The sequence below is a fragment of the Silurus meridionalis genome, chromosome 27, assembly GCF_014805685.1.
Source record: "Silurus meridionalis isolate SWU-2019-XX chromosome 27, ASM1480568v1, whole genome shotgun sequence".
Lineage (NCBI taxonomy): Eukaryota > Metazoa > Chordata > Actinopteri > Siluriformes > Siluridae > Silurus > Silurus meridionalis.
The window spans coordinates 5,933,884-5,942,192 of NC_060910.1; positions in this window are offsets into that span (position 1 = coordinate 5,933,884).

The following is an 8,309-nucleotide window of genomic DNA, read 5'->3' on the forward strand; positions in this document are numbered from 1 at the left end:
AAACGTTCATGCTACCCTATCCAAAGACCTTACTTGTGGTAACAGTTTGGTGAAGAACCACATTTTGCTTGCAAAAAAGCAGGTGCCCCAAAACTTTTGTCCATATAGTACAGTGTCATTATTTCCTAATAAAACACAGAGTAAAAATCACCTTATATAGTACTCAAATTGCTGTTTTGTTAGTCAAATTCGATTATAATCCTGTTATTATCATCAGACTAACTAGATCACACTAAATCACAAGGGGCAATTTAAAATATGCAATTTAGCAACAAGTATGGGAGGTGGGAGGAAAATGAAGAGAACGCCAAACCTCACACATCTGGATCTCCACACAGACAATAAGCACAGTTAGAATTAAACACCACTTTTTTCATTCATACAGTAGAGCATATGTCAAAGGTGGTTACAAGAAGTGTGTGCATGAAAGGTAAGGCATGGTAATTCTCAAATATTTATAAATAGACTGACAAAAATGTAACCCACTGAAGAAGAGTGTATCATGTATGGAGTGTACATTACTACAGTGTGCCTGGACAATAAAATGAATGCCTATACCAGGTGAAATTCACCTGGCAACCTGGCAAGGCTGGTGATTCAGGAGCCTTTTGAAGCTGTCTCTGGTGTCCAGACACACATTGCCTTTCATATTATAAACCAACGGTCTCACGGCTACCACGTCATGATATATTCACTTACTGTAATCTATTGATTTGTGTTCATAGACATGAATTTTCCTCTTTTTTTTCCGTGTCACTCACCTGCCTAGGTAATGTTGACAGAAATGCCAAAGGTAATCATTTTTCAGAATATGGCAGAAAATATACAGTTAGGGTTAGGGTTATACTGTAATAAATGTGCGTGTCTCTAATTAACTCAGTCTTCATAATTAACCGGGAGAATATATTTACTGCATTTTGACTGGAAGGAACCACTGACGAGTAGCTTATTCAATATAAAGCAATAAAAACAAGGATAAAATCTCCTGCTTAAATGTTGAGTAATAGTGCTTGAGGATTAAATAAATAACATACGAGAAAAAAAAAAAGTACAGCATCTGTGGTATCCAGTGGCAGAAAGAAAACTTTGGCAAAGACACCAAAAATACTTTCTATTGAAATACATTACATAAAAATCATCCTCAGTGACACGAAAAAGGAGAAAAATTTGTGTCTATGAACACAAACATGATGTGGCTACATGTGTCTCAAGTCCCAAGGCATGATTTGAGCCCAATATCACTATCTTATAACTAAGATCACCCAGGACACACGCAACATGTGTATATATCAGGTTTCAAAGACAAATTATTAAAGATACTGACCCTTTTCATTACATTGCAGTGCATGTTCTCCACTTGCTAGACTGCTTTGCTTGTGGCATGAAGAAAACATAGGCAGAGAGAGGATCTGAGAAGACCTGCTTAAATCTTCTTTGGCAGTTGGTATAAACTTGCAAAGGGTGTGTCATGAATTTACAGGATGGTGTTTGTGTTTCAACAACCTCATTTATCATGTTTGTCACTGATCGACATGGCCACTTAAGTTCTAGAGGTGATGCTGGGTGAAGAGACAAGCCACTAGCACTATCATGTGGGTGTGAATTAAAAATCCTGCTCTCTCCTCTCTCTCTCTCTCTCTCTCTCTCTCTCTCTCTCTCTCTCTCTCTCTCTCTCTCTCTCTCTCTCTCTCTCTCTCTCTCTCTCTCTCTCTCCTGCTAAATGATGTAGTCATCTCTAACATAATGGCTCATTGTGGTCATGTGCCAGTGTATCATCAACACAGATGTTGGGAATTCAAGTGGAACTATGATCAATGAATCATTAACCTTTAATAAACCTGAGTGTCACTGCTAATAAGATAAACTTAATGCCATAGACTTTGTTGTATTTCCATCAATGCTTCAGACGAAGAAAAAAAAAAGTTCAGTTGAAGGTCGCTGGGCCCTTACTTGCAAACCATGACAAACAAGGACGCTTTTAATGCAAGCATATTGTAAGGCTCTCATGTGGCTGTGCTTTCCAGGCTAGCTTGGATCACAAAATAAGGATGTGGAAATTGCATTCTGGTGAGCACAATGCCCAGTAACACGTCTCCTTCAGTCTTGCTCACTAACTCTTAAGAGACGTGGGGGGGAAAAAACCATTACAAAGGAGTGAGGCTTGTTGCAAAAATGCTCCCAAAGCTCACACTGTCTTGAGCTCTCTGTTCAACTAGCAGCAGGAACATTGTCTGACTTTTTCACCTGCCCAAATCCCAGTGCATTACGGCTCCAGCATCTGGGGGTCTCTACCCATGGTCTGAATACATAATGCATTCATGTATACTATTTTCATCCAGCGCAGACCACTTTGGCCCATTTAATGGTGTATGTGGTCAAGATTGTGCATCCTATAGTACTCCAGTACGCCGGTCATGAAATGGTTAAAGTGAAATTTGCTTCTAGAGGATGTAAGGGACGTTTTGGGATATAGGACCTGTGTTCACTATTTTTCTTACATTTATCATTAGTGTTGCGCAGCGCAAAAGGCACATGCGCTAAAATAATTTGATAATTCATTATACCATTTAAGAATCTTGGAAAGCAAAAGGGTTGGTAACTTGTGCGAGTCGTGATTGACATATGTTTTATATCAGTACAGCGTTCTTGCTGAAGCACTCGGCACGAAGGCATCAGACGGGAGCCGCACGTCTTACTATTTGAACTGATTAATCAGCTAGAGAAAAATGCTCTGAAAGCCAAAACCGCAGCAGCGAGAAGCTTTTTTTTCCTGTCCCAAATCTTTGTTTAACAAAAAAAGAAAATCTCAAAATAATAACAAGCAATAAGGTATGAGTCAGAGCGCAGCAGGCTAATGAGATTCGCAGAGGCCAGACTGTGGCCCTCTCGCTGTCGTGTGCAGCGGTTCTAAAACATTGCGCAAAAAAAAATGGGAACGAAGATGAAATTCCCTCTTGTGCTAAGCAGAAACAATTAAGGGACAAACAAACCCCTAACGCTGATAAAAAAAAAAGCTGAAGAGCTGCGTGTCTTCACAGATGACTTAATTTGGTGTGGGAAAGCTGGCAGCTCCTCTGAAGTGCTGCCTCTCCCCCTGCTCCTTCGGGTTGTGGCGTGACCTTCAGCGCCGCTCCACCCGCAGGAAGCCATGTTTGATTCTCTGTCCGCCGAGACGCCTGCTTGACAGCAGAATGGTATCATAGGACCCGAGTGGAGGAATTTCTCTTTCTCTGTCATCATTAAGGGGCGTCCCCCTACAGTGAGGGGAATGAAAAGTACGATTTAATGTTCTCGGGAGAGTGGCAGCAGAAGAAAAGCTCAAAGCCTCGCATGCTGCTTTCTGAGTGGGTCACTCCAGCCCTCGCAGCGAATGGGATGTCCCTGTGGAATTTGCCATAGACTTGCCTGAAAAGAAAGGGATTAAGGCCCTTTTAAGGATGGAAATGTAACAAAAGGACCACTTTTATGATGTAGCAGCAGAAAATGAGGGCCTCCATTGTGCTGCCGATTGCAAAAGATCTTTGAAATGAGGCGGCCTGCAATGTGCTCCCCTGTCCCCCATGGGCGCTTGCGGTTTGTACAAAATGACTTGTCTACATTAGAGGCGCTGGGGCTCTTGCCTTCAAGAGGCAAAGTACAAGATTATTGGTTTGTTTCTATTTTCTAGCCCTCTCTCTCTCTCTCTCTCTCTCTCTCTCTCTCTCTCTCTCTCTCTCTGTCACCCCATTCTGGCATCCCCCTCCTTGAGTGCATCAGATGAAGGCTGGGTCCCAGTGAAAGTTGGTTAATTTGGAGAGTGAAAGCGTAATTAGCAACCCCGCAGGCTAGCTTGTGTGTGTGTGTGTGTGTGTGTGTGTGTGTGTGTGTGTGTGTGTGTGTGTGTGTGTGTCACTGTAAAGCTCTCTGCCACAGCAGCCGGTGAGAAGGGACAGGGGAAGTAAACTGACACCCCAGCTGGTGTAGCAATGCCTGCGATAGAGACAGACTGTATATTCTTCTATTATGATTTCCTTTCTTTTAGTCTTCGTGATTTATTTTTTTATTGCTGTGATCTGACATGTGCTGAATGCTGATCCATATACAAACACACTTTCCTTTATCTTTTTTTTCTAGCTTGGTATCTGAAATAACCAGCATAGCAAGAGGCGCTCAGAAAACATGATACAGCGTGAGGGGAAAAATAGGATAGAAAGAATGGCAAATGCAGCATCTGCTATTTATCAAGTTTTTTTTTTCCAGAAAAGCCAAAAGGAAAACATGTTTCAGCTTCAAGCAGAGCAGGCACTGGTGCTTGGAACCATGTTCAATGTAAATGCAAGCAGAACTAGGAAATCTGTAGCTTTGGGCTGAGCTGAACACCAAAAGGCTGCATCTGTGCATGTAGCTGTAAGGAATGTAGACGTGTGAACACTAGAGGGGGAGCTTAGCCATGGCACAGCAGCCTCTGCACTGGATCTAAATGGAGCTCAACATCCTGGACCTCCACCAACTCCAAGCTCAGAGCTGGTGAGGGGGCAAAGGTCAGAAGACTGAGAAGAAGAGAGAGCCAGAGAAGTGTTTTAGTCTTATGCACTTAAAATGGACAGAACAATACGTGTACTGGATTCACATTCACGTTAATTTACATGTATGTTTTTAATATTTGTTGCTTTCAGTCAAAGAAAAATGTTTGTTTATATTTTTATGTGAATTTTGGCTAAAATAAGTGTATTTAATTGCATGCATAAAATATCAGGGTATGACTTATGACTTCATAATGTCATTAATATATGACTTACAGTCTATCTATCTATCTATCTATCTATCTATCTATCTATCTATCTATCTATCTATCTATCTATCTATCTATCTATCTATCTATCTATCTATCTATCTATCTATCTATCATTTAGCTAACTAGCTGTTTAGCTATTAATGTATTTCTTTTAAATTTTTTTCTTTTATATCCATTATACCTATTTTCTTTTATATCTAGCCATTTTTATCCATCCATCAAATCCATATTTTATTAAATATACTCATTAAACCTTTAATTATCTGGCTTTATAAATCTTATGTATATGATAAAGCACATTACAACAATGTATACAGTTTCATATAAAAAAACGAGTACAACCTCGATACTCGGGGGGTTACGTTCTATGACCACTCGCGCGTACCAAATAATGGCGAGGTTTTGACTTCTATTTTGATGAATCCTTTTTAAGAGAAATTGTACATGTACTGTACTGTAAACCCAACAAAAATTGTGAATTACTTGTCAAAAATGTTTTATTTACTACTTTAAATGAATACAATAATAAAATAGATTTTCAAACATTTTTATGCAATTTATTAATACAAACTCTATATTGAAATGTTACTCTGAACTTTCGAGCCACTCGCGGCTTCTCGCGAACTATCAGATTTAGCGCAAGTTACTCTTAGTCTGGTTCCAAATAAAAAGTCGCGAACTATCGAGGTTGCGATTGTCAAGGTCGCGAGTATCAAGGTTCAACTGTATTATGATTTGTTATGTAACCTTATATTATACAATTATATACTTTAATTCAGGGTTATACATTCAATTATAACTACTTTCTATACAAAGCATTATATGATTTGATATGTATTGGAATAAATGCTGTATAATGCTTTATGGATAGAAATTTATGTCATAAAAAGTGTATAGTGAGCATAATATACTATATGGACACAATTGTAAAGGACGTGTTTGGATGCATAAAATTTTCCCTTTAGGTGAACTAGAAGGCATAAACCTGTTTCAGCATGACAATACCCTGTGTACAATGAAAGCACTGTGAGGATATGGTTTACACGGGTTGGAGTGGAAGATCATGAGTGATATGCTATAGAGCTCTGACTTTAATCTTGTTAAACACCTTTGGGAATCATTTAAACACTGATTGCACTCCAGGCCCCCTCACCGTAGCTACATCAGTACAAATCTCCACAAGCAGACTCCAAAATGTATTGGAATGCCTTCCCAAAAAAGTGAAGGTTATTATACAGTAAACGGGGACTAAATGTGGAATGAGATGTTCAAACAAACACACACAAATCTTACGATCAGGTGTCCACAAACTTTTGTCCATATGGTGTGTGTTAGCTAAGTGTGTAAACATGGCCTTGGTTGAGGGGAGGAGCATGTTGCCACATTATATGTGAGGGAGTGAGCTTTTAGTAGTCTTCACTAAGATATAGAGCTTTTAAAAGCCCTCTGGAGGCACTCTAATATCAGGAGTGGGATTATTAGAAGAGCTGTCTGCTTCCTTCTGCCTCTCGTCTAACCTCAATGCCTTTGCCGTCATTTAAATGTCTGAGGAATAATTGAATGAATTATCATAAAATTTTTGACAAATTCATTGAGTCGGGCCTTGGCAAACGAGCAAGAGGTTTCCTTTCATTTAAGCCGTGCAAGACATGACATTTGAAATTAGTTTATATGCGGCCAAGACCTTTCGCTTTTTCACTGGTGCTCTGAAGAACAAAAAAAAAAAAAAGAGAAGGAAGAAGTAAGGGCAAATAGGCAGGCTTCAGGACTATATATCAGGGTAAAGCAAACCAAACAGGAGATTTAACAGCTTCTCGCTGGTTCAAAAGTAAGCCTTTGAAAGAAAATAAATTTGAAAAGGTCTCTGTCTGTCTTTTCAACATAAGTTCAGACAACAGCGCAGTGTCAAAGCAAAAGGAACTACAGAGGGGGATGAAATTCTTTGCTGCACTGATTTCTCGCTCTGACCTCAGTGTTCCCACATCTAAGTGTTTCCCCTGACCACTTCCCCCTTCTTCCTGACTCTTGTACACTGGCCAAGAAGAGATATACAATTATACTTCAGTTACACTCTGTGCTGCTTCCCATGGGGTATAGACATATGTTTCTTTGTGTACAAATCTCTAAAGACCGAAAGCTTTGCACTTTGCATTTTGCTTGCTATAAAATGTTTACACAGCACATCTGGAAAATAAAAAAGTAAAAAATAAAAATCCACCCTTGCCACCAAGACAAAGGCACTTTACATTGCATTCTACAGTGTAGTCAGACCATTTCTAACATGTGAGTATGATGGGTTATTCTTGGTTCCCCTGCACTTTCACACACACACACACACACACACACACACACACACACACACACACACACACACACACACACTTGCCAGGCCTATTTGTTGAATCACAGTGTTTGAATTGCCAGTCCCAGCTGCTGATCCAGAGTCTTTGATCATGGTGACCAAAGTTAAGTCCACAGAGTGGTTGGGGGTCACATGTGAATTCCAGCTGCCTCCAGAATCTCACCCAGACGCTGTAATGATGCTTGTTAGAGCCACTCAGCCCTCCTGGTAGAAGCAGTGTTAAATGTAAACCCAAAGAGGGAGTTCAATTAAGATGTTGTCTTCATTTCTAATTTTGTACTGTATATGAAACACTGAGATATAGTGAGCTATAGATTTACATGTGAGGAGACAGTTTGTAGGGAAAAGACACAACAAAACATGGTGATGTAAGAAATAAATTAAAATCAGGGTTGTTTAAGGTGATGTGAAGTAATTTTTAATAAAAAGCTGTAGTTGGAAATATAACAGAGAATACTAACAGAGCTGCTGTTATGGGAAACCTTGCAACCAATCAGATTTAACAGAGCTGTAGTATGAAACACCACAATGTCCAGAATGCTGGTTAATTCTTTAATATATACCTCATAACTGCTATATTGTTGTTAGATTTTCAGACTTATCTTAACACTAACAATTGTTCATTTTATTCTTTAATGAACTAATGTTTACTCACTTATTATAAATATATGAAAGTGATGGCTAGTGTGAGAATTCAGATAATTGAGTAAACATAATTATTCGTATTTTCCTCGATCTAATATTGTGATCATCGCAAAGCGATGCTATTGGTTAATAAATGTAAATTATGCACATCTGCATTGCAAACACTTCTGTAATTAGCTAACATTACTGCAAGGTAGGGGTGCCCAATATGTCGATCTTGATTGACCGGTAGATCGCAAAGGTAGTAGCTTGTGTGCTACTGAAAGATAAGAAATGTAGATGCTTGTCTATCATCTATTCTCCCTATGGAATTAGTTTGAGGTCTTCTCTTCTAACACATGCGTCACCATGCATGCTACTGCAAAACTCCAGAGAGCTAAGTGAATACACTTATTTATGTGAGTCAACCTTTACCCAAATAAAGATAATTAAGTCAGAATACAGAATACAGAATCCACCATGACAGATGCTCATTTAGGAGTCTGATTGAGGCTGACCATAGATTGTATATATATATATATATATATA